Here is a 25,650-nt window from a genome sequence, read left to right as displayed (position 1 = left end):
TTAGTTTTGCTACTTTTTAACTTCATTGTTGAGTACCAGATGCACTCTTGCATCTTCCTTCTTTAGTTAACAGTGGATTTATCCAGGATTTGCATGACATCACAGTTTGGTCCTTGTCATTGCTACATAATATTCTGCTGTGTGACTTTACTAAAATTTAGTCATTCTACCGTGATGAACACTGGGATGTTTTCAGGTTCGGGCTACTATTAATACTGGACATTTTAAGTCTTTTGGTTAATATTTTTTCCCCTACATTTTCAAATTGAGGGTTCAGGAGGTAGATATCTTTAGACCTAAGTAAGATGACCTAGGTCTGTGGCAAAGATTGCATGTTGGAGTATCTCCCTAGGGTTGAAGGAGAGAAAGCAGTTCTAAAGTCCCAGGTAGGGAAAGGAGAGAGGAGAAAAGGAGAAAGGGAGGGAGGAAAAGAAGGAAAAGGAGAAGAAGCAGAAGCTCTATGGAGCCAGAGGATTCAGTACTGGTAAATTGTACTCCTAGTTAGGAGATGCCATTGTCCTTTTAGTTTAATCCTTTGAACCCACAAGCTATACCATGTGGAATTCCCTAGGAAGCATTTTTCTGGAGCATCATTATTATGTCAATGTAGCAAGTCAGTAAAGATGGTAGATGCTTAGAAGAAAAATATGTTTTTAGACTTGCTATTGAAAATTGAAGTAATTGGGCTGGGTGCGGTGGTTCACACCTGTAGTCCCAGCACTTTGGGAAGCCAAGGCGGGCGGATCACTTGAGGCCAGGAGTTTGAGACCAACCTGGGCAACATGGTGAAACCCTGTCTCTACTAAAAATACAAAAATTAGCCAGGTATGGTAGCATGTGCCTGTAGTAACAGTTACTTGAGAGGCTGAGGCATGAAAATTGCTTGAACCTGGGAGGTGGAGGTTGCAGTGAGCTGAGATCACGCCACTGCACTCCAGCCTGGATGACAGAGCAAGACTCCATCAAAAGAAAAGAAAGAAAGAAAGAAAGAAAGAAAGAAAGAAAGAAAGAAAGAAAGAGAGAGAGAGAGAGAGAGAAAGAAAGAAAGAAAGAAAGAAAGAAAGAAGGAAGGAAGGAAGGAAGGAAGGAAGGAAGGAAGGAAGGAAGGAAGGAAGGAAAGGAAGGAAGAAAATTGAAGTAATCTTGAGCACAAATATAGTATGTCAATCACTAAATGAAAATTGCATTAAAATTCATAATGGAGAGGGAGAGTAAGCAATTGGAGATTCACCTACTCCCATTTTTGATAGATCTTGAAATATCCCCCATCCCCAACTTTGAGTGTGTAATCCTAGTTAAAAAATAGCAACTGATCCTTAAGCATGACTTTGCCCTTTTCTTCATAAAACCGTGAAATTAGGAGAGAATAAATCAGAGATTGCATGCCCAAAAGCTTGTCAGTTCAAATAGTAATACTTATTTTTATTACTGAATATGGGGCTTTTTTTTCTATGCCTCCTAGAATGCCAAAGCCTTCTGTCATACAACCCCAACCCATACCATTTCACCCTGAATATTCCAATATCCAGTCCCTCTCTTCAGTTGTGTTTCTCTTTATGCATGCTTTGGTGAGTTGACCCACTAGTTATTGGCCAGAAGAAAGCAGTTGTTTAGATAATGTAACTTGTTGACAAAAACAAAAACAAACAAACAAAAAGCCAAACTCTAAAATATTTAAAGAGGCTTATTCTGAACCAAATCTGAGTGACCATGACCCAGGGTGGGCATAGTCCCAAGAGGTCTTGAGACCATGTTTCCAAGGTGGTTGGGTTACAGCTTGGTTTTACACATTTTAGGGAGACAGAAGTTACAGGTGAAGATATAAATCAGTAAATCAATATCTATAAGGTATACACTGGTTCAGCCTGGAAAAGTGGGACATCTCAAAGGTGGAGAAGGAAGGTGGTGCTTACAGGTCATTGGTGGATTCAAAGACTTTCTGATTGGCAATTAGTTGAAAGAGTTCAGCTTTGCCTAAATGGTTGAAGTCAGCAGAAAGAAATGCTTAAGTTAAGATAAGGGGGAAAGGGGGTTGTGGAAGCCAATGTTCTTGCTATGTAGATGAAGCCTTTGAATAGCAGGCTTCAGAGAGAGTAGATGGTAAATGTCTCTTTTCAAACCTTAAAAGTATCAGACTCTCAGGCAAATCTCTCCTGGATCAGGAAAAGACCTAGAAAGGGAAGGAGATTCTCTACAGAATGCAAATTTCTCTCTCAAGAGACAGCTTTGAGGACCATTTCAAAATATGTGAATGAAATATATTTTGGGGTAAAATACTTTTTGATTTCCTTCAGGGTCTGCTATGTGCCATGTGATGCTATACCTGAGTCAGGTGGGAATTTGGTTTTGTATTGCCACAGAGAGTCTGTGTTGTCAGTCTTATGATCTCCATTTTAATGTTAATGCCAGTCAGTTGTGCCTAAACTCTAAAGAGAGGGGGTTATAACATAACACCCTTCCCCTCATGGCCTGAACTAGCTTTTCAGGTTTCTTTGGGACTCCCTTGGCCGAGAAGGAGGTCTGTTCAGTCGTTGGGAGCCTTAGATTTTTATTTTTGGTTATGTCTGCCTATTAATGTTGATCAAAAAAGCCAAACTCTGTAAAATATTTAAAGAAATTTATTCTGAGCCAAATATGAGTGACCATGGCCCAGGGCACCATCCCAAAACATGTGCCCTGGGCCATGGTCACTCATATTTGGCTCAGAATAAATCTCTTTAAATATTTTACAGAGTTTGACTTTTTTTCATCAACAAACTTATTGAGTACTTTATATACATTCTCTCTAATCCTCTGCACAATTTTGGGTGTTATTATCTCTGTTTTGCAAATCAGAAAACTGAGGATCAGTGAGGTTAAGACCTGTATTTATAAGACTCAAGGTCAATATTTAGATATGTCCTTGTCTTTCATCTTTCCACCTGGAATATGTCTGTGATGAGACTTATATTCTCAACCCAAAGTTATAGAGATGTATTAAGTGGTGCCTGGTATCCTTAGAGTACTCATTCTTATTGGGAGGCTATTTTGCCCCTCAGGGGACATTTTGCAATGTCTGAAGACAACTGGAGTGAGGAAGGTACTGTTAGCATCTACTGGATAGAGGTCAGGAATGATGTCAAATATCTTCCAACACTGACAGCCCGACACAGCAAACAGCAAAGCTTGAGAAACCTGCCTTGCAGAGTAGTTGCCCATCATAATAGTGTTTATTAAGCCTATGAGAGTGTTGAACTATATTTGAAGGTGACAATGAGGAATAATTGAAAATATATCAGGAATCAGAAGTTCTGTGTTCTAGCTCCAGATCCAGGACCAACAAAACCTCAATTTCCCTGTGAGTAAATTGATGACAATAGTATCTGTTTTATCTATTTATTAATTCATCAAATTTTTATATATTATCTTCTATGCATGAGGCAGTACTCTAGACATGGAATGTGCAACAAGGAAGAAAATAGGCATCATCCCTGCCTTCAAGTAGCTTAGTGGAAAACAAAAATAAGTAGAACTATGGGGTACTGTGGAGCACTCTGGTAACCTAGCAAAGAGAAACCTAATTTAGTATTGTATAGTCAGAGAAGTAACCTCTTAGCTGACAATCAGGAAAAAGAATTTAGGCAAGCAAAGGAGAAGGAGAAAAAGTAGAGGCTAGGACAGTGTTTGCAAAAGCACAGGTGAGAAAGAGCATGGAACAATCCAGGAACTGAAAACATATGTAGTATGACCAGACAGTAGAATGTGAAGGGAGGAAAGAGATGTGCCCAGGGAGGAAAGCAAGGGTCACCTCTTGGGGGGTTTTGAGGGTCAGCCTAAGGAGGATGGAGGCAAAGGGAAAAAATGAAAGGTTTTAAAAGCAGGGGGCTGGCACGATCAGATTTGAGTTTTAGAAAACCATTTAGGCTGCAAGGTGGAGAATGGATTCTAGAGACTGTGAGACCAGTTGGAAGTTTGTTACTGCTGTCTCAGCAAGAGGTCTTGGTGGGCCACAACTCAGGTAGAGGCAATGGGATAGATAGAAGTGAATGCATATAAAAGAAGTTCAATTAATTCTTACTGCTGAGATGTTGACAGTGTTGACAAGACATCTCTGTCTTAGAGCAGCAGAGTTTCCAGAACAAGGGATGACTGCCACTGCTGTGTCTGAAAGCTGGAAGTATCTCCAGTCCGCTCACCAGGTTGGATTCTGTGCAGGCCTGTGTCTTTGCCTCATTACAGTGAAGTTTTGTGATGTCTGAATAGCAGGACCTAGGTCACATGTCCACACTCAAGCTGCAAGGGATGTTGGTGAAGTGAGTCTCTGGCATCTCCTTGAGAAGAATGCCCTAAACTTGGAAAGGATGCTGCAAGAAGAAAGGCAAATATGCCCCTACAGTAGCCATGGAGAGTGATCTGCTAGAACCTGTTTAGAAAGCAAACCTGAAAATACCTTACAAATTAAAAATATTATTTCTCCTAAAAACCCCACTTCTTGGAATCTATTCCCTAGAAGTAAAATTATCCACACTTAAGAACATATGTGCATTGAGATATTATGATAGCATTGTTCTTTGGGCAAAAATTTAGTAACAAAGTGAATGTCTTTCAATGAGAAAGAGTTGAGTAAGTTGTGCTGCGTTTATGCTACTAAATATGTACTCAACCTAAAAAAAACTGAGTTGGAGTTAAACCCAGTTGGGATTGGGACTCTGAAAATCTGAGAGGGACATGCTGAGCCACTTCAATAAAAATCTCCTTATATGTAGCATAGATCTTGATATGTACCATCTCTCTGGGAATGAGGTGAGAGGGGTCTTCTTAGTACCACTGGCTCATCTCTCCTCCTCATTCAACACTCCTGTCCAGATTCAAATTGCTGCAAGTCTAGCTCATAACTGCTGTTTCACTTAGGAGCACACTCTACCCAAATAGGCTGGCCCACCGATGATCTCAAAGTTACCAAGCTTCAGTTTACTCAGTTTCCCATGGAAGTCTGGCTCCTGGTCTTGAATCTATTCTCCATCACCATTGGGCCAAGCGGGCTCTGTGACTCAGCCCCATCCTGCAGGAAGCAAAGTAGCAGAGAAGCGCCTGAAATAAATTCCTGAATCTGAGCTAAAACGCCTCTTCCTAGAATTCCTGGGTAAAATCTTAATTGTATATTAACAGCTTGGTGGTCTGTCTCAATCTGCTCAGGCTACTGTAACAGAATACCATAGAATGGGTAGTTCATACAACAGATATTTATTTCTCACAGTTCTGGTGGCTAGAAGTCTAAGATCAAGGTGCAGACAGATTCAGTTCCTAGTGAGGGCCCTCTTCCCTGTTTGCAGATGGTTGTCCTCACATGGTGGGGGTGGGGAGTGTGCTCTGGTTTCTTCCCCTTTTTATAAGGGCACTAATCCTATCACGGAGAATCTGTTTTGTGGCCTCATCTAAACCTATCTACCAAAGGCTACATCTTCAAATACTATCACATTGAGGGATAGGGTTTCAACATATGAATTTGGAGGACACAAATATTTATGTCTCTGAGGCATTACTGTGTGGTCATTAAGAAGACAGGCTCTGGAGCCAGACTAAATCCTGGTTCTGCCACTCACCAGCCATGTGACCTTGGGCCAATTACTTAGGCTTTGTGTGCTCCAGTCTCCTCATATATAAAATGGGATAGGAACAGTACTATCTCATAAGGTTGTTACGAGGCTATGTTAGTTAACACATAATACATCTATGGAGTATGTCTCAGACATACAAAGAGCTCAATAAATGTTATCATCATCATTCCCTTCTGGATCCAGGTATGTCTCAAATTAATCTCTTCCCAAAATACTCAACCTGCAGCTACCCCAGCAGCTTTCTTTCTCTCCCAGCCTTTGGTAGAAATTCCGAGTTTAAAAACTAAACAAAGCTGTATTTATTACACAAACAATATTACAGTAATGGGGATTTATAAAGGACATGGCTGAAATTCCTGGGGGTGGGAGAGCGAGGGAGGGATTTTAGAAGTTCACTACAGCCACCCCAGTTCGGAGGGTGCTCTACCGCAGTAGCGTTCTGTACTTGCAATGTTGCTATTTTCCATTTTCTAAAGCTTTATTTAACCATTGTAATTTGTGGCTTTCTCCAAGACTAAGTATAGAGCAAAACACAATAATGCAAACTGGCTCATGCTGAGCTGAAATGAGTAGTGTTCTCTCACCAAATCCTCTTGTGAGCTTTAATAACTTCTTTAATTTCTCTGTTATTTTCCAATATTGTATACCTATTCCAGAAGTACTCATTTTGTCTTTCCTAAACCAGCTTTTCTCTGCTAGGAAAATGACCAAATTATTCCACTCCTGTCCTCCTGCCACACCTTTAGTTTTTGATTTTTCAGCTCCCATTCTGGGGTTTACAACCAATTTAGCAGTTGTTGATCATGGCAAGAGTGTATAATTGAGTCAGTACTGGAAATGAAATGACTTGTCAGAACAGTTCATGAGAGGGAAATGATTTTCAGGACAAGGGGAGAGAGAATGGGTGAGACTATACATACACATTGTACGGGATGTGGGTAATAGAGTGGACCCCAATGTAGAGTAAACATGGGTCATTTTCTTTGATCTTCTGACACACTATTTCTTTTTTAAAAAATTAAAGATTAGCCTCTAACAGAAGGCAGGGAAGTTTCTTGTCTAGATTGAGTTGCAGAGACTGTATTTAGACTATAAGCTCTTAGAAATAGCAAAATACTAATGCAGATTATGTCATGGGAACTCAGAAAATGTGAATTAAAATCTAGAGACAGAAAGAAAGAACTGCGCTCAAAAAAGATAGTGGGTTGGTCAGTGATTACTTATGGCTGCTCTCACAGATTACATGTAGTAGCCGTGTCCTTTCCTGTATTTAGATTTTCCTACCAAAAGGAGACTACGTGGACGTTTCGGAGTACCAATATGAGAAGGGTGAGTAACTTGAGCTGAAGTTTAGGATGAAAGGAGCAGGAGAAACCTGGCTCCTTGCTGGGATGCACGGGGCTCTGGAGTACCTTCCAGGAGAGTCTGAGATGCCCCTCTACCCACATTCCTGCCAGACCCAATTGCTTACATTTCCTTGAGCACTCTGTGTGCTTCAGCTCCTCTGTGCCTGAAGCATCTCTCCTTTGCACTCACTGCACCCACCCAAACCCAATTCAAATAATGCCAAGTCTTCTCCAGCTAGAATTATCCCCTCCTCCCCTGCATTCTCATAGCCTGTCTTATCCTGCTCAGTTCTAATGATGCTCCTAAAAGCAGACCCTGAGTAAAGGATTTGGGTATGAGAATTTATTCAGGAGGAGAGCCCAGGAAACACTGTGAGGGAGTAGGAAGTGAGACCAAGAATGGAGAAAAAGCCAAAAAAAAGAGTGCTGTAATGAGCAGATTACTGCTATGAGCAAAGAGGGCTCAGCACCATTGGGAATGCTCTGAGTCCAAGTGGAACATGCTCAGTGTCCTACTGAAGAGCAAGGAACCGCCACCTTCATCGGTGGTGAGTTGTTCAGGAGACTATGTCTCTGGCACTTACAATCTGCCCATAAGGCACTGAGCTGCTCTAAAGCTAAAGAATGCCTTCAGATCAAAAAATGCTAGAAGCTATAGCCTTTAGGGGACTTCCCACCTGTGAAGGGAAGGGGGTGGTCAAGGGGATAGGAACTTGACAAGGACGTCCTGCTATAATGATTGCCTTTGAAGGCAGAGAACAAACTTTACTCATCTTTATATATCCAAAGTTTCCAACCTGCAGCCTTATCCCAAGTAGATGCTTAATAACTTAGTGAGGTTGGTTCACAATTAACACATCTGATGAAGCAATGATACATTCAACATGTATATATTGAAATGCCTATTATGTGCCAGAGAGTTCTCAAACAAGCCTTGTCTCTGTCCTTCAGAAGCTGACAGTCTCACAGGAAAGACAGGCAATCAGCAAATAATTACAATGCAGGGGGACAGGTATATTGACTGATATGTCAATGTATGTTTCACCCCTTGATACTACCACTATGGTACAAAACCTATCATTTAATTTTCAGCAGATTAGATTTTTATTTTCAAAGAAAGGGGAGTCTATTTCTCCTATAGAGGATAGAGACAGGGTATGATATTGATGACATTGTTTTTGGTATGATTTCTGGGTTAATGAACATGGATTTGAAATAGCCTACTATTGACTGGAAGCCTTACTGATAACATAAACAGTTGATTAACATGTATTTTGTATGTGGTATATATTATATACTGTATTCTTACAAATAAGCTAGAGAAAATAAAATGTTATTAAGAACACCATAAGACAGAGAAAACATTTAATATACATTTACAGTACATTATTGTACTGTATTTATTAATACCATAAGTATATGTTATCTGTTTATAAGATGAATTATCTGTCTGAAGCAGTGGGCAAACACAGCTGCAGACCTCAATCTTATATCAAGCGATTCAACTTTTTTGTAATGTCATGACCTCTCTGTGCTTCTTGGGGACACTTCCAGTATCACTAGTGGCACTTTGTATGGGTCCCATGGTATTATTCAAGATTTACTGTATGCACTCAACAAAATGAAAAATATGTGAGAACCACAAAAGATCACTTTTTTACTGTGATACACAATTTACTGGAGAGGTAAACTGCTCACGTAGAGATGATTAGCATCACATGATGTTTTAAGTGGACACATGTAACACTTGTGCTCACCATGACAGCAACAGGGAATAGCAATGAAATTATTACAGTAGTATAGTATGTGCTACAATTGATTTTATGTAGTTATAATTTAATACTGCATCTTTTCATTTGCTTACATTTCTCTTGACTAAAAATGACATTTCTCTTGACTAAAAATGACATCATGTACGGTCTATGTAAGTTTTGATAAATTTTAATTTTTTATAATTTATGTATATTTTATAGTAATACATGACAAAATATACTAGTATCTACATACATTTTATGCATTCATACCATGCCTAACTTTTTCTTAATTTTAAAAATATTTCTAAGCTACATAATTCACCTGCAAGTTTCTTCAAATTGTTGCAAACCTCCAAAAAATTGTCCAATATATTTATTGAAAAAAATCTGTGTATAAGTGGACCCATGCAGTTCAAACCCATATTGTTCAAGGATCAGCTGCCCCTTACCTACAGAGAAGCAAAAATAAGAACTATATCCAACGTTTCCTCAGAAACCAGACAAGCAATAGTAAAATAAATTGTTGAGTGTTGAGAGAAAAAACTGCCAAACCAGAATTCTTTACCCTGCAAAATTATCTTTTAAAAGTGAAAGAGAAATAAAGGCTCTCTCAGAGAAACAAAAACTAAGGGAATCTGTTGTCAGCAGACATGTCTTGCAAGAAATGTTAAAAATAAGTTCTTCAGAGAGAAGGAAAATAATTAAGTCAGAAACTTGGACCTACGTGAAGAAAAGTAGAACTTCAGAGAAGAATTAAGTAAAAGGAAAATAAACATTTTATTTTTCTTATTCTTTTTTTCTTCTTCTTCTTCCTTTTTTTTTTCTTTCTTTTTTTTTTTTTTTGAGACGGAGTCTCGCTCTGTTGCCAGGCTGGAGTGCAGTGGCGCAATCTCGGCTCACTGCAACCTCCGCCTCCTGGGTTCAAGCGATTCTCCTGCCTCAGCCTCCCGAGTAGCTGAGACTACAGGCACCCGCCACCATGCCCAGCTAATTTTTTTTTGTATTTTTAGTAGAGACGGGGTTTCACTATGTTGGCCAGGATGGTCTCCATCTTTTTGACCTCGTGTTCCGCCTGCCTTGGCCTCCCAAAAGCTGGGATTACAGGCGTGAGCCAACTTGCCCAGCCTATTTTTCTTATTCTTAATTATCTAACAGTCAGTTCAAAATAATAACAGCAACGATGTGTTCAATTATATGCCAATATGTAAGTAAAATGACAGCAGTGTGTCGGGCGCGGTGGCTCACGCCTGTAATCCCAGCACTTTAGGAAGCCGAGGCAGGTGGATCACGAGGTCAGGAGATCGAGACCATCCTGGCTAACATGGTGAAACCCCATCTCTACTAAAAATACAAAAAATTAGCTGGGTGTGGTGGCGGGCACCTGTACTCCCAACTACTTGGGAGGCTGAGGCAGGAGAATGGCGTGAACCCCGGGGGCGGAGCTTGCAGTGAGCTGAGATTGCACCACTGCACTCCAGCCTGGGTGACAGAGCAAGACTCCATCTCAAAAAAAAAAAAAAAAAAAAAAAAAAGACAGCAGTGATACAAGAGGCAGGAGGGAGGAATTACAAGTATTTTGTTATTATATGATATTAAAATTCAAAAATTAGCCAGGCATGGTGATGCAGGCCTGCAGTCCCAGGTACTTAGGAGGCTGAGGCAGGAGGATTGATTGAGTCTGGGAGGTTGGTGGAGGTTGTAGTGAGCCATGGGTGCACCACTGAACTCCAGCCTGGGTGACAGAATGAGACCCTCTCTCAAAAACAAACGAAAATAGTTATTCACACTATCCATGAATTGGTATAATGTTATTTGATAAAAGTATAATGTATATGCTAAGAAGGGGAAAAATAGAATTATATAAAATGCTCAATTAAAGCCATAAGAGGTAGAAAAGAGAAGAAGATAAAAATAGAAACAAAGAACAAGAGAAATTAATAGAAAATGGTAATAAATATGGTAGATATAATCACTTTAAATGTCAATGGTCTACCTACACTAATTAAAAGACAAAGATCCTCAGAGTGGATAGAAAAAAGGACCCAACTTCATGTTGCTTATAAGAAACCCACTTAAAATACAAAGACACATGTAGATTAGAAGTAAATAGAGAAAGATAAACCATGCTAACACTAATCAAAAGAAGGAGGAGTTGCTATATTAACTTCAGAAGGAGCAGACTTCAGAGCAAGGAAAGATATTAGGGATAAAAAGGGGCTAATGATAAAAGGATCAATACATCACAAAGACATAATGATCTTTAATGTGTATGTGTCTAACAACCAAATGTCAAATACCTGAGGCAAAAACTGGTAGAAATGCAAGAGAAATAGATGAGTCTGCTATTGTAGTTGGAAACCTTAACACCCATCTATCAGAAGTGGACAAATCCAGCAGGCAGAAAATTAGTAAGTATGTAGTTGAACTCAACATCACCATCAATCAACGGGATATAATTGACATCTATAGACTACAGTCATGTGTCACTTAACAATGTGAATATGTTCTGAGAAATGCATCATTAGGCAATTTCATCACTGTGCAAACATCATAGAGTATACTTAGGCAAACATAGATGGTACAGCCTACTATACCCCTATGTTATAATGGTGTAGCCTATTGCTCCTGGGCCACAAATCCATAGAGCATGTTACTGTACATAACACTGTAGGCAACTGTAAGACAATGATAAGTATTTGTGTGTCTAAACATACCTAAACATAGAAAAGTAATGTGTTATGCTACGATATTACAACATCACTAAGTGATAGGAATTTTTCAGCTCCATTATAATCTGATGGGACCACTGTCATATATGTGGTCCTTTGTTGACTGAAACGTCATTATGAGGGGGATGACGGTACTTCTGTGGGACATAAAACACACCCTAACAAATTTAAAAAATGAGAAATCATACAACTTCTACTCTCAGATCACAATGGAATTAAACTAAAATCAGTAACAGAAAGATGGCTGAAATCCAAAGTACTTGGAAATTAACATACTTCCAAATAATATATGGGTCAAAGAAGAAATCTTAAGAGAAATTTTAAAACATTTTGAACTAAATGAAAATTAAAATAAAACATCAAAATGTGTAAGATGCAGCAAAAGCAGTGCTTAAAGGTAAATTTATTGAATTGGACACATATATTAGAAAATAAGAAATATATAATAAAGGACTGTTATATGAAACATACAAAGAACTCTTAAAACTCAACAATAGAAAAATAACAACCTTATTAAAAAGTGGACAAAAACCTGAACAGATCCCTAATCAAAGAAGATAGATATATATGTAAATAGTCTGTTCCATATATATATGGAAAGTGAACATATATAAAGATGTTCATCATATTTCATAAGAGAGTTACAAATTAAAACAAGTATTAGAATGGCCAAAATACAAAACACTGACAACACCAAATGCTGGTAAGGATGTGGAACAACAGGACAATATTTATTGCTGGTAGGAATGCAAAATGGTATAGCCATATTGGAAGACAGTTTGGCAGTTTCTTACAAAACTACACATATTCTTACCCAAAGATCCAACAATCACACTCCTCAGTGTTTACCCAACAGAATTGGCAACTCCACACAAAAACCAGCACATGGATGTTTATAGCAGCTTTGTTCATAATTGCCAAAAATTGGAAATAACCAAAATGTTTTTAGTAGGTGAATGGATATAAACTGTGGTATATCCTTATCAAGAAATATTATTCAGAGCTAAATAAGTTATCAAGTTACCAAGCCATGAAAAACATTGAGCCAACTTAAATGCACGCTACTAAGTGAAAGAAACCAATCTGAAAAGGCTACATACTATATAATTCCAACTATATGACATTCCAGAAAAGGCAAAACTATGGGGACAGTTAAAAGATCAGTGGTTGCCAGGGTTGAGGAGGGAGGGAAATGGAAGATTTTTAGGGCAATGAAATGATTCTGAATGATACTACAGCAGTAGACACTGATAAACATCATCATACATTTAACAAAACCCATAGAAACATAACACCAAGAGTAAACCCTAATGTAAACTATGAGCTTTGGGTGCTAATGATGCATCAGTATAGGTTCATTAATTGTAATGAATGTACCACTGTGGTAGGGGATGTTGATAGTGGAGGGAGTTGTGGGACAGGGGGATATGGCAACTCTCTGTACTTTCTGCTCAATTTTTCTATGAACCTAAAATTGCTTTAAAAATAAATTGTATTAATTAAAAAAAAAAGTCTTTGACTGAATTGTTAGAAACACAAACCTATATTTTGCCAAATTAAAAATAATTCTTTTTTTGTACCATGGTACAACTAATTAACTTTTGGGTGACATAATTTGACATGAGAATTCATGGTGCCTTTTTACATTTATATTTAAACTAAATATAATTCAATAAAGTACTTATTATGGATTCTACTGCCACTCACTTTGACAAGTACTATTGAGAAATATTAATCTTAAAATACATAGTTCAGAGATGCTAGATCATCTTTATTCATGAAATTATGTTCCCAGAAACAGTCTAGATTTCATTTACACAATTTGTGCTGCCCTGCATTTCATTTCCACATTTGTATTCTCTGCCTCCCCTCCTAAGCATCCCAAGGGCTCACATAATGGTATATGATTTGCAATATACATAGAGAATGTTCCTAAATTGCTTTGGATTTTAAGCTCAGAGTATATATTGGTGGGTAATTGTTAAACTTTTTACTATATTATTTCAAATACCAGTAATAATTGTTTTCCCAGTCTTATCTATCAACAAAAGAAATTTTATCCACAGAGAGATTAGGGAACTGCATGATCATCTTCTGCCAGACTCTGTATGAAGAGAGTAGTGAATTTGGGGGCCAGTTCTTGCCTAACTTCTCTTTAGATTCAGAGGACATTTCACTGACCCTGCTGCCTTCTCCTGCAGCTTACCCTGAACACACACATATTTCTCAAGAAGTGGGATCAAGACTTTTTATTTTGTTTTTGTCTTTCTTCTCCCTACTTTGTCTTTATTGAGCATGTATCATGGGTGTAATAAAAACATTTTTTAAAGGGGTAGGATGTTTGCTTGTTTGAAAAGCTTCTAGATGAGAGCTCTAACACAGGAATTCTTAACTGCTTTTTCTCTACTCTCCCGTTAAGCAGCCTGGGGAAGCCTATGACAGCTTCCCAGTAGCACATCCACTCTAGAAGGAGAAATGCCTGCTGATTTGAATAGAATATCAGCCTGGGTCACACCATGAACTGAGCTGGGGCGGCAAATGGATAGACAGATGCACAAACAAAGGAAAGGAAAGGGGTAAAGGTTCATTATGAACCTCATGAAGCGAATGAGAAGCTTCAGGTGCCGTGCCTGCTGCCTTAGTACAACACATGCCCTTTCAGGTGACCAAGCCCATCTTTTTCATCATGTGAGCATTTCAATCAGGACGTTTTAAACATTAAACTTCCCCACTTTCCATAAGGCTGGTTTAATTTGCAGACCCTGACAGATGACATTTCTCACAGTGTGTCCCTCCCTGTTGGGGGTGGCACAGGACTCCAGGCCTAGCATCATCAAAGCCCTGCCAGAGGCTTATGGCTTAAGCACATCAGAATGACCTGGCCCTGCCATTTGGTGGGGCCCCAGGGCATTTGGGGGCAAGACAGGAATTCACAATGAGAAAGTTACTTGTGGCCTCAGTTGGAGATCCTTTCAATTAAAGCTTTTAACATTTTTCACAAGCAACCCCCAGGGATTCATTCTCATCACCAGCTTTGATGGATGGCAGGCTAACACAGCAAATGACTCACCCAGCTCAGTGCAAACACTATCAAAACCCATCCACTCTTGCTTCTCCAAAAAGCCCTGTAGGCTCCTGACAGGGCCAGATCAAGAAGCTCTAAGAAAAGTTAACTTTACTTAAATAAATGCTGCTTTCAGCAAACATTGCTCATCACTTGAATTTTTTGTCTTTGAGTCATTAAAAAATGAAGAAAACAATGTCCTGTGGTTTTTTAATAGACGGCGCATTCTCTTCATAGACTGGGCAGCAATCTGGTATCAGGAAGCAAAACAGGCCTGATTAAAATTCCAGTCCTGCTACTGACTGTGTGACTTTAGGCAAGTTGCTTAATTTCTCTACACTCCTATTCCTTCATCTCTGCAATGGGGCTAAATAACACTTACCTCAGAGTTTTCATTCTGATTCAAAGGAGAGAACTCGTCTGTACCTAAGGTATTGTTTCTTTTATTCTTGGGTCTAAGTATGAAGAACAGTACGTATGCACGATGCATGTATCTATCCATCTATACCCACACATATGTATACACACACATATCAGCTAACATCTAAGACCTGAATAATTACATATAAATATTTCAGATTTCCAGTTTCTCTTGGAAATAAATCAGAAGATCTGGCAACATGAGGTTGAGTTTGATTGGCAGCTGTCCCTCAAGCCGTGGCAGGTACACATGGTCCCACCACTTCACTTAGTTTGTGAACAGCCTGTCCCCTTTGGTCATTTGACTGTGCTATTTTCTGTCTGCATCAGCCTCTATACCACAGGTCTTAATGGCAAGAACTCTTCAGAAAAGCAGAAGCAAACTCCAGTCAAATAGATTGGGGGTGGGTAGGCTGGGAGTTACTTTCAATGAGGGTCCTCCTTTGTCTTTCACCTTGATGAAGAGTTAAACTTGGAAGAGAGGAATTCAGAAAGGATGGGTCAATTTTTTTAATCTAGAATTTTTTTTGGCACAGCCCTGGTCAAGAAGGCTCTCTGCCTTTCTCCACAGTTGCCCAGCTGAGCAGATGGTTTTGCCGGAAGTGGGTATAAAGCTATGGGTCCCAAACATATTTCAGCAATGACAGTGCTTCTCCATGTGGGCACTATCCATCCCTAGGGAGTGTATTGACTTGTCAGACTTTTTTGGTTGTCACAGTGCTTGGAAGGACACCACTTGCATTTGGTGGGTAGGACTAAGGTGGTAGAGTCCCTGCAAAATAAAGGATTTGCTGCATGCCCCACAACTTTTGGACATCCTGCCAGATATTTGTATGTTTATAATTATCATATTAATAATTATCTGAAAAACATACTTATAATTATCTTAACTAAAATCCAACCCCATTATGCATACAAAGTGTTTTCGAACAGTCTTAGAAAGCACTGAATTTTCTAGGAGTTCAGGTGTGGTGTAAAGTGAGGAAAGAGTATACCTTCTTTGTTCAGAAATTTACTAAGGGCTGGTTCCAAGTTCAGAAACTAGCTGAAGCCATCACTGTTTAAGGTATTCTGGCTGACAATCCAGCCAACTGAGTCAGTCTGCCTGTATAGATGCCTCATTCAGCATGTTTTTACCTATAGTTGCAAATGTCTGACTATTTCATTAGGGATAATATAGAATGTGCTGCAATGGAGAACTGTGCACCATCTACCAGACACCCCTCCAGGTTATCTGGTTCTAATTACATGGAGACTATGCTACAACTTTGTAAAATATAGATAACTGACAGCAATGCAAAATAATTTGTGTCTGTAGACATGCAAATTCTGACCTGTTTGGTAAATGTTCAATTGACCTCTCTACCCCACTGTTAAAGAAGTTAGTTTTGCCTTCATTTGTACATTCATTTCAATATTCCTGATCTATAAATGTGTCCATTATTTGGTTAGTCTCTTAAACAGGTTATAACATTTGCCTGGTTCCTCATTTTGAGTTAATTAAAATATACAACATATGCTCATTTTTATATCTGGGTGAGAGTCATGATTTTATCTTTTTTTAAAAAGTTATCTTTTAACAGTAGTCTTGTCTCGGCATTTGCAAATTGAGATACATATCTTATTAAAAATGACTTTCTATTTTGTTCTCCTGTTATAACAGGGTGTTATATTTATTTTTAAATGTGTCATATATAAATTTCATTCCAGTATACTAAAAGGGGTGTTCAAATATTTGTTATAAAAGGGAGCATGGGACCTGACAGGGTTTAGAATCACAGATTCCATCAGAAATTCTCTGAACAAACCTACATATGTAACTGCTCAGCTGGGTCATTATTTTTCCCAGTCAGACAGAAAGATCCAGAGCTCCAAGTGATTTACAGCAACCACTGGGCTGTGAATTGTTTTGGGAACTTCTCACCTTTCCCAAGTCCAGCTTCCTTTAGATAGGACAATTACAAAATAGCTATTTATGAGCACCACTGACCTGAACTTCTTTCCCCATCATCAAATGCCAAGGCTATTCCATACACATGGCATTGTCATCTGGCCACCTTCAGTAATGTCAGAAAAGATTAAATGAAGACATTTTATCTTACTTCCCCTTCTCTGATTCATATTTTTTTTATCCCAAGATGAGAATACCCCAGAGTGTTCATTTTCCACATCACATACAGGGAAGCCTGGTCCTGACTTGCAGCCCTATAGTAAGTCTTAGGACAACTATTCTAATACATTCATATGTTGCCACATTTTAGAATCCAAAAGGAATAGGATTTCAGGCTGAAATTTCTTTAACTCAGAAAGAAACAATAAACCAGCTCACCCATCTTGATACCACTTCACCCCTAGCTGCTGGCTGGGAATGGCCTCAGCTGACAAGGATGAATGAAAGAGAAAATAGATCCACTCACGGTGTGTACTACTAAAATATCCTTATTTCAAGATATCACTATACTTTTTTACTTAATAAACACACTTACCCCCCAAAAAAGTACAGAACACTTGGCAAATAAAAATAAACTTTAGAAAATTTATAAGCCTGGCTTATATATTGCTTTATTTAGAGGATAATTCTCACATTTTTTTCCTTCCACCTACCAAAAGGAACATGCATAATAAATGAAACTAAGCTTGGCAGGAAATCCATCAATAAGGTTAATTTAAAGTGTAGGCAGAATAGCAAATCTCCATATGGCTATCAAGGGGTTTGTTCTTGTTTCAAAACCAATTGACTTCCAAACAACAGAATATGCCTTTCTGAAGAAACCAGATAGAAGGAAATCCCAGCCACCTAAACATCCACATCCACATCATGATAATACAGCTCCTGGGAATTCATTTTTAGGGTCACTTAAAATATAAGAGCAAGGCTGTTTGGCTTCAAACTCTGGCTTCCTCACAAGCTTTATGATGTGGGTTAGATACAAAAGCTCCATAAGCCTCAGTTCCCTCACCTGTAAAATAAGGAGAATATACAATGCTGTGTAACATTACATATTATACACATGGTTCAGATGACTGCATTAGATAATTCATAAAAATGTTTAACCATGTGCCTGGTATTATTGTAATTGTGAAATATTTAAGACTTGATTTTTTCAATGATGTAAATTGGTGATAGGGTGAGTGCCGTAACAGGGAGAGTATCATTTTAGAGATTAATGATTTTAAAAGAACAGCTCCTTCAAAGAGAGGATCAGGAGATAAGGCCTGGGAAAATGGTAGGCACTTTTGTTTTATAGCATGAATGAACTTGGTTCTCACTAAGGCTTTACTCTTTTCTTGGCCTAAGTCCTCCACCAAAAACTATACTAGGGGATGGCCCTGAACCACAGTGAAAACAAGACAACTTTCCTGTTGATTCCATTGGGAGTTAAATATGCACATACAACACAAAAAATGGGAATCTTGGGAAATGAAGGTTTTAAATGTCTGCAGCAGTGAGGTGTTAATATTTGTTTTTTGGTAACTAGTGATACTATATGTTGCCATGGAGTTTCAGTCATTACAGGGCAGATGGTGTCTGAAGATGTTAGTTGAGTCTAGGGATATCTTTTCAATAAATGAAATTCACTCAAGACACATAGAATTTGTGCTTTTTCAGAGTGGACTAAAGGTAAGCTGCAGACCCCTGGGTATAGTATGATACCATTTTTTTGTTAGTTTGTAAAAAAAAAAAAAAGAGGACAAAATAATATCACAAATGTGTGCATGTGTGTGTATGTGTGGCATATGTCTAAGCATAGAAATTAAGTCTAGATGGAGACCCATCAAATTTTAAATGTGGTTTTACCCATAGGAAGATGAATGGTGAAGATGAAACAGACATCAAAGAGGAGACAATTCCTTCTTTAAATTATGTTGCTTTATAAACAGTTAAGCAGCATGTACTACTTCTACAAAAGGAAGGAAGGAAAAAAATAAGGAAGGGAGGAATGGATTACTTAAGTTCTCCTTTTTTCCCCTTTTGTTTCCTCTCTAAGATCTCTTTCAGCTCTAAAAGTTTGAGTCTATGTGTAAAGAAAAAAAAACTGTAAGAATACAAATGACTATCAAGGGTATATTCACAAAGGCAACTTTTACAGTATGTTCGTTGCCAGTACAAATTTATTCCATTTAAGTCTGCTGTTTGAACAGACCCTAGAACAAAAATTGTCTTCCAAAACATTAAAAAACAAACAAACAAACAAACAAAAAAGATTGGGAATGGTGACTCACACTTGTAATCTCTGCATTTTCAGAAGCCAAGGCAGGAGGATTGCTTGAGCCCAGGACTTCAAGACCAGCCTGAACAAAGTAGTGAGACCTCATCTCTACCGGGAAAAAAAAAAAAAAAAAAAAAAAAAATTAGCTGGGTGTGGTGATGTAGTCCCAGCTACTCAGGAGGCTGAGGTGAAAAGATTGCTTGAGCCCAGGAGGTCCAGGCTGCAGTGAGCCTAGATCATGCCACTCCAGCCTGGGCTACAGAGTGAGACCCTATCACAAAACAAACAAACAAAAAAAGAAAATTATACTGAGCATAGTTTTGCTTCAGCATCTTTGAGTTTATTGATTGGAATGTGGCAATCGCTAAAAGATATAGCAGATCATATTAAACAAGTCAGAATCCATCTGCCCAAAATGCCCCCGCCCTTCCCATCTCAACCAGGTAAAGCCCTACTCAACACTATTGATTAAATTCCTAGCTGTAGAGTTCAAAAGTCATGTTTTTATTCTAACTTTGCTGCTTAGCTGATTACCTCAGGCAAGCTAATTAACTTCTCAAAGCTTCAATTTCCTAATCCATAAAATGAAGAGAATTAAAGCCTGAGCAATCAGACAAGAAAAAGAAATAAAAGGCATCCAAATGAGAAAGGAAGAAGTAGATCATTATCTCTGTTTGCAGATGACATAATGTTATCTGTACAATGTCCTAAAGATACCATATACACCAAATAAATAAATAAATAAATAAAGCCTTATTGAAACTAATACACTAATTCAGCAAAAGTTGCAGGATACAAAATCAACATACAGAAATCAGCTGCATTTCTATACATTAACAATAAACCAAAAAAAAAAGAAAACAATTTCATTTCTAGTAACATTAAAAAGAACAAAATACTTAGAAATAAACATAAATAATGAGGTGAAAGACTTGTGCACTGAAACCTATAAAACAGTGCTGAAATAAATTAAGGAAGATACAAATAAATGAAAAGATATCCTATGTTCATGGATTGGAGGACTTAATATTGTTAAGATGTCATACTACCCAAAGTTATCTATAGATTCAATAGAATCCCTATCAAAATCCCAATGGCATTTTTTGCAGAAATAGAAAAATTTGCCCTAAAATTTATATGGAATCTCAAGGGAACCTCAATAACCGGAACAATTTTGAAAAAGAACAAAGTTGGAGAACTCCCACTTCCTGATTTCAAAACATTACAAAGCTTCAGTAATCAAAACAGTGTGGTACTGGCATAACACAAATGGACCAATAGAATAGAATAGTAGCTCAGAAAGAAACTCTCATGTATATGGTCAAATAATTTTCAACAAGGATGCCAAGACCCCTCAATGGGGAAGAAAAAAAAATCTCTTCAACAAATGGTGTGGGAAAAACTGGATATCTGCATACAAAAGAATGAAGTTGGGCCCTTACCTTATACTAAGTACAGAAAATTAACTCAAAATGGATTAAAAACATAAATGTAAGACCTAAAATTGTAAAATTACCAGAAGAAAACATAGAGGAAAATATTCATGACATTGAACTTGGCAATGATTTCTTGGATATGAAAAATGATTTCTTGGATACGACAGAAGCATAGGCAACAAAAGCAAAAATTAGGCAAATAGAACTATATCAAACTTAAAAATTTCTGTGCATCAAAGGACACAATTACTGTAGGTTCTGTAGGTAACCTACAGAATGGTAGAAAATATGAGCAAATCATATATCTGATGAGGGATTAATACATAGAATTTATAAAGAACTTCTATAACTCAACAACAAAATAATCAAATAACTCTCAGAAAATGGGCAAAAGATCTGAATAGATGGTTTTCTAAATATGATATGACATTCAAATGGCTAATATATGAAAAGATGCTCAGCATCACTGATTATCAGAAAAATGTAAATCAAAACCACAGTGAGATATCACTTTACACTCATTTGCATGGCTGCTGTCAAAAAGCAGAAAATAACAAGTGTTGGTGAGGCTGTGGAGAAATTGGATCCCTTGGGCACTGTTGGTGGGAATGTGAAATGTACAATCACTATGGAAAACAGTATGGAGGTTGTCAACAATTTAAAAATAGAACTACCATATGATCCAGCAACCTCATTACTGGATATATACCCAAAATAATTGAGAGCAGTATCTTGAAGAGGTATTTGCACACCATGTTCATAGCAGCATTATTCACATAGGCCAAAAAGTGAAAATAACCCATGTATTCCATTCATCGATGTATAAATGGATAAACAAAATGTGGTATATACAAACAATGGAATATGATTCAGCCTTAAAAAGAAAGGAAATCCTGTTACACGCTACGACATGGATGAACCTTGAAGACATTATGTTAAGTGAAATAAGCCAGTCACTCACACACAAAAATACAGTAGGACTCCACTGATCTCTGGTATCTAAAGTAGCTAAATTCATAGAAACAAAGTAAAATGGTAGTTACCAGGGGCTGAGGGGAGATGAAAAGGGGAGTTGTTGTTTAATGGGTATAGAGTGTCAAATTTGAAAGATGAAAAAGTTCTGGACATCTATTTCACAATAATGTGAATATACTTAACACTATTACACTGTGCAATTAAAAATGCTTAAGACAGAAAATCTTATACAACATATTTTTAACACAATAACAAAAAAAGAAGAAAGTTAAATGAGAAGCATGTGAAGGAATTAAGAGGGTGCTTGGCATGTAACAAATATACATTAAATACTAGCTAGTAGCTATTAATGGGATTATCAGATGCTACCCCTCCAAGACAATTCCTTCCCTTCCATCCTCTCCTCAGCCTTTTTCCCCACAGACACAATATGTTATTTTCCAATCTGTACTTACATTCTGTCCTGTTTTATAGCTTACACTTTTGTACTGTCAAAGTCAGGAAGAGTGGATTATTCACCATTGTGTTCTCTTCTGGGTCCTACCTGGTGACATGCATATAGTAGGTCCTCACTTTTTTAGAAGTTACATTTTTTTCTCTTTTCATTACAAGTACTATACATCATTAATATAGAAAATGTGGACAATAGTAAAATAGAAAATGGGAAAAAATAATCCCAAATCCTACCACTTAAAAGCAATCAGAGTTAATATTTTATTTTTTCCAGCAAATACTTCTTGAATTAAACAGTTAAAATAAGATGCTAATTTGCCTTAAAAGGAAGGTAGGATGTGGATATAAGTTTGGAAATTATCTTCCTTGGAGGTGTTTCAGGGTAGGCTGAGGCACCTAGTAGCCAAGAGCTTGATGGGGAAGTTGAAATAAAGGAGACCATATAACTATGATAATACAAATATAGCTCTTTTACTCAGTATATAATGCGTATAAGTCAGAGATTATTTACCTAATTAATGAGGGAACCAGCAGGATGATAAAGCTGGTTCAAAAGAGGATACACAAGATGAATACATACTTAGTAAGAAACAAGATGTTGACGCCACCAAGTTCCTAAAGTAGATATGAAACAAAGCAAAAACAAAAGCAATACAACCATAACCTCTATGGTTATCTGTTCTACTCAACAAAAACTATTTCCATCCTCTAGTAGACCAAATCATGTGCAACTTAGTTAGTTAATATCTAACTTTAGGGGAACTGGATGCAAATCAATAGCCAATTGTGCCAGACAAAGTTCCTGCCCTACAGTGTCACATGACCTTGGGTAGGCCTATTGGACAGCTCTCCGCTATGACACTGAAAGGCACACAGTCATTCATCCTCTTACCTTATTTCTGAAGTTTTGATAATTTTTCTATACTGGGAGCGTCAAGTCATTGAATAATTATTACTAACAAATATCAAACATTTATCATGGACAAGGACTGTGCTAAATTCTTTCCATGCAATATCTCACTGAATTCTCACCGCAACCCTGGAAGTAGTACTATCATTATCTGCTTTTACAGACTCTTCAATAGAAGTCTCAGAAAAGTCATTTCCCTGAGGTTATACGGGTAAGAAAGTAGCAACCCAGCCTCAGGCTTAGCTCTGTCTGCCCAGCCCTAATTATTAATACAACAGGACTCTCCACAGTGGGATGCAGGCACTGCAGAGATAACATGAGAGGAGGCATTAGGGTGTAGCGAAAAAAGAGCGGAACTTCCATTGAGGGTGACTTTAACTCCTATTCTTTATATTTCCCATTACATAATTTTTAAGATGTATATATTAATATATGAGGGTGTCTTAGTTCAGTCCTGCTACTATAACAAAATTCCACAGACTGGGTAATTTATAAACAGTGTAAATGTATTACTTACAGTTATGGAGGCTGGGAAGTTCAAAATCCAAATGCCAGCAGGTTCAGTGTCTGGTGAGTGCCCAGTCTTTACTTCCAAGATGGTGCCTTAAATGCTGTCTTTTGCAGAGAAGACGAACACTGTGTCCTCTCATAGTGGAAGGGCACAAGAGCACAAAGGGCCTAGCTATTTTCCTTTAATGCTTTTATAAGGTGCTAATGCCATTGGTGAGGGAGGAGCTCTCATAGACTAATCACCTCCTAAAGGCCCTACCTCTTAATACTGTTGCACTGGGGATTAAATTTCAACATAAATTTTGGAAGGGATGGAAAGATTCAAGCCACAGCACAGAGATACATGGACAAACATACATGTGACAATCAAAAAGTTTTGGCGCCTTCTGCTGTAAAGCCTTTAGTTCACTGAGGCTGTGGTTTACTCACATTTTCACATCTGCTACTTGGCATTTCTGACTCACTTCTCTAACCTTACTCATCTTGTTTTCTCAAAACATTTAAGATTTTGATATCCAGCTGTGTGGATTGAGAGCCTCACACCTCTTCCTTGCAGTGCGAAGGGGATACAGCATTTTCATTTCTAGAGAGATTAGGAGATGCTGGAAGGTAGCATTGTTATCCTCCTGTGCCCTGGCTCGGAAGTCCTGGGGAAGGCAAATCCACTTTCCCATTCCTTTTTGTCCCTGGCTCTGGGCTTTGTGAGGATGGAGGGAAGAGAGGTTTACCATGAAACAGAGAGTGGTTTACACAACATGATTCTCAGATTTTCACACAGTGCTTTCAGAAATCACATTGGTGGGTGGCTAAAGTAATCTGAAGATGAAAGAAGGGAAACAGCCCAGGTCCTAGCCTTGGAAAAACCGAAGAGCAATGCAGGCTTGATTCAGAGTCCGCAGGAATTAAAGAGATTTGTTTCTGAAGCAAAGTGCCAGGATTCTCCCCAGTGCCAAACGGAGGAAATGCTTGGTATTTCTGGAGCAAAGCACTCCAAGTGTGCTGTAACATCAGTATTATTGGGCATTTTTTGAAATTACTAGTTACACTTGGTTGAATAAATGCTCCTAAATGCAATTAATATATTATATGTTAACTTCATGGATAAGCTAAGAAAAATAGTCATTATCTTGTCTCTCTAAGAGATACTACAAAGCAATATGCACATACTGAGAGGCTTTGTGTTGTTGCCACAGTTGTAGGAGACAAACAAGGAGAGACCAGAGCTCCCTGGCCCAGCTGGGGATGTCCCTTCAGCTCCCCAACACCCACACACAGACTGCTTCATGCACAGCCCTTCCCCCACCTTGGAAGCCCCCGTTGAGAAGCTGTGTTTGGGTAAGTTGGGAAGTGCAGCTTCCTGCCTGGTCCCAAATGCACCCCCAAAAGCAGATGACCTTCATGGACCTCCCCAAAGGTGGATGATGGCACAAAAGTAGAGTCTGATCCCAGGAAAAAGGACAAAGCCTCCAGAAATAGTGTGGCTTTGACTCTCAGCCTCCCATGGCAGCTCTCCTCAAATCAATCCCCATTGCTTTTTTAGAAGAATGAGATAAGCTCACCAGATGATTTCCTCTGGGCTTCCCTCTTCAGGATTATAAGGAGACTCCAGCGTGGATTGTGGGTACTGAGTCACAGCTCCCTTCTGCAGAGAAGATTTGCCATTTGCCTGACAATTCGTTGTGCCAGGTACTGTACTTAGAAGGCTTCACTCTTTTGTATAGCCACTAGCAGTGGCTTGTACTACCTCCTTGTGAGGTCCATTGGCAGCAGCATAGCATAATTGGGGGATTGTTAGCTATGCAGAACCTCACCTGACCCAAACCCTGCTGAAACAGACTGCATTTGAATTAGATTCTTCAGGTGATTTGGAAATGCATTAGTTGGGAAGTACTGATTTGAACTGTTTGAGAAGTTAAACTTTATCTAATGGATCTGAGATCAAATTCCAGCTCCACCATTTGCTGTGTGACTTCAGCAGAACCACCCAGCTAAACCACTCTTGAATTTTTTTTTTTTTTTTTTTTTGAGATGGAGTCTCACTCTGTCGCCCAGGCTGGACTGCAGTGGTGTGATCTTGGCTCGCTGCAACCTCTGCCTCCTGGGTTCAAGCGATTATCCTGCCTCAGCCTCCTGAGTAGCTCAGAATACAGACACCCGCCACCATGTCCAGCTAATTTTTGTATTTTTAGTAGAGACGGGGTTTCGCCATGTTGGCCAGGTTGGCTTCAATCTCCTGACCTTGTGA

General features: G+C 38.5%; 1 long non-coding RNA gene across 1 annotated transcript in view; it reads right to left on the bottom strand.

The window, feature by feature from the left end:
• The window catches only part of LOC129032652 (uncharacterized), a 53,652-nt gene extending 30,061 nt beyond the window's left edge, over nucleotides 1-23,591 (bottom strand). Inside the window, exon 1 of the long non-coding RNA XR_008501424.2 lies at nucleotides 23,413-23,591. This is a non-coding gene — a long non-coding RNA (uncharacterized LOC129032652). The remainder of the gene's footprint in view (nucleotides 1-23,412) is intronic.
• Nucleotides 23,592-25,650: the final 2,059 nt, after the last annotated feature.

This window comes from Pongo pygmaeus, chromosome 2 (assembly GCF_028885625.2).
Source record: "Pongo pygmaeus isolate AG05252 chromosome 2, NHGRI_mPonPyg2-v2.0_pri, whole genome shotgun sequence".
In the NCBI taxonomy this organism is placed as follows: domain Eukaryota; kingdom Metazoa; phylum Chordata; class Mammalia; order Primates; family Hominidae; genus Pongo; species Pongo pygmaeus.
Note: the sequence above shows the minus strand (reverse complement) of the source record. Positions and strands in the feature narration are given on the sequence as shown.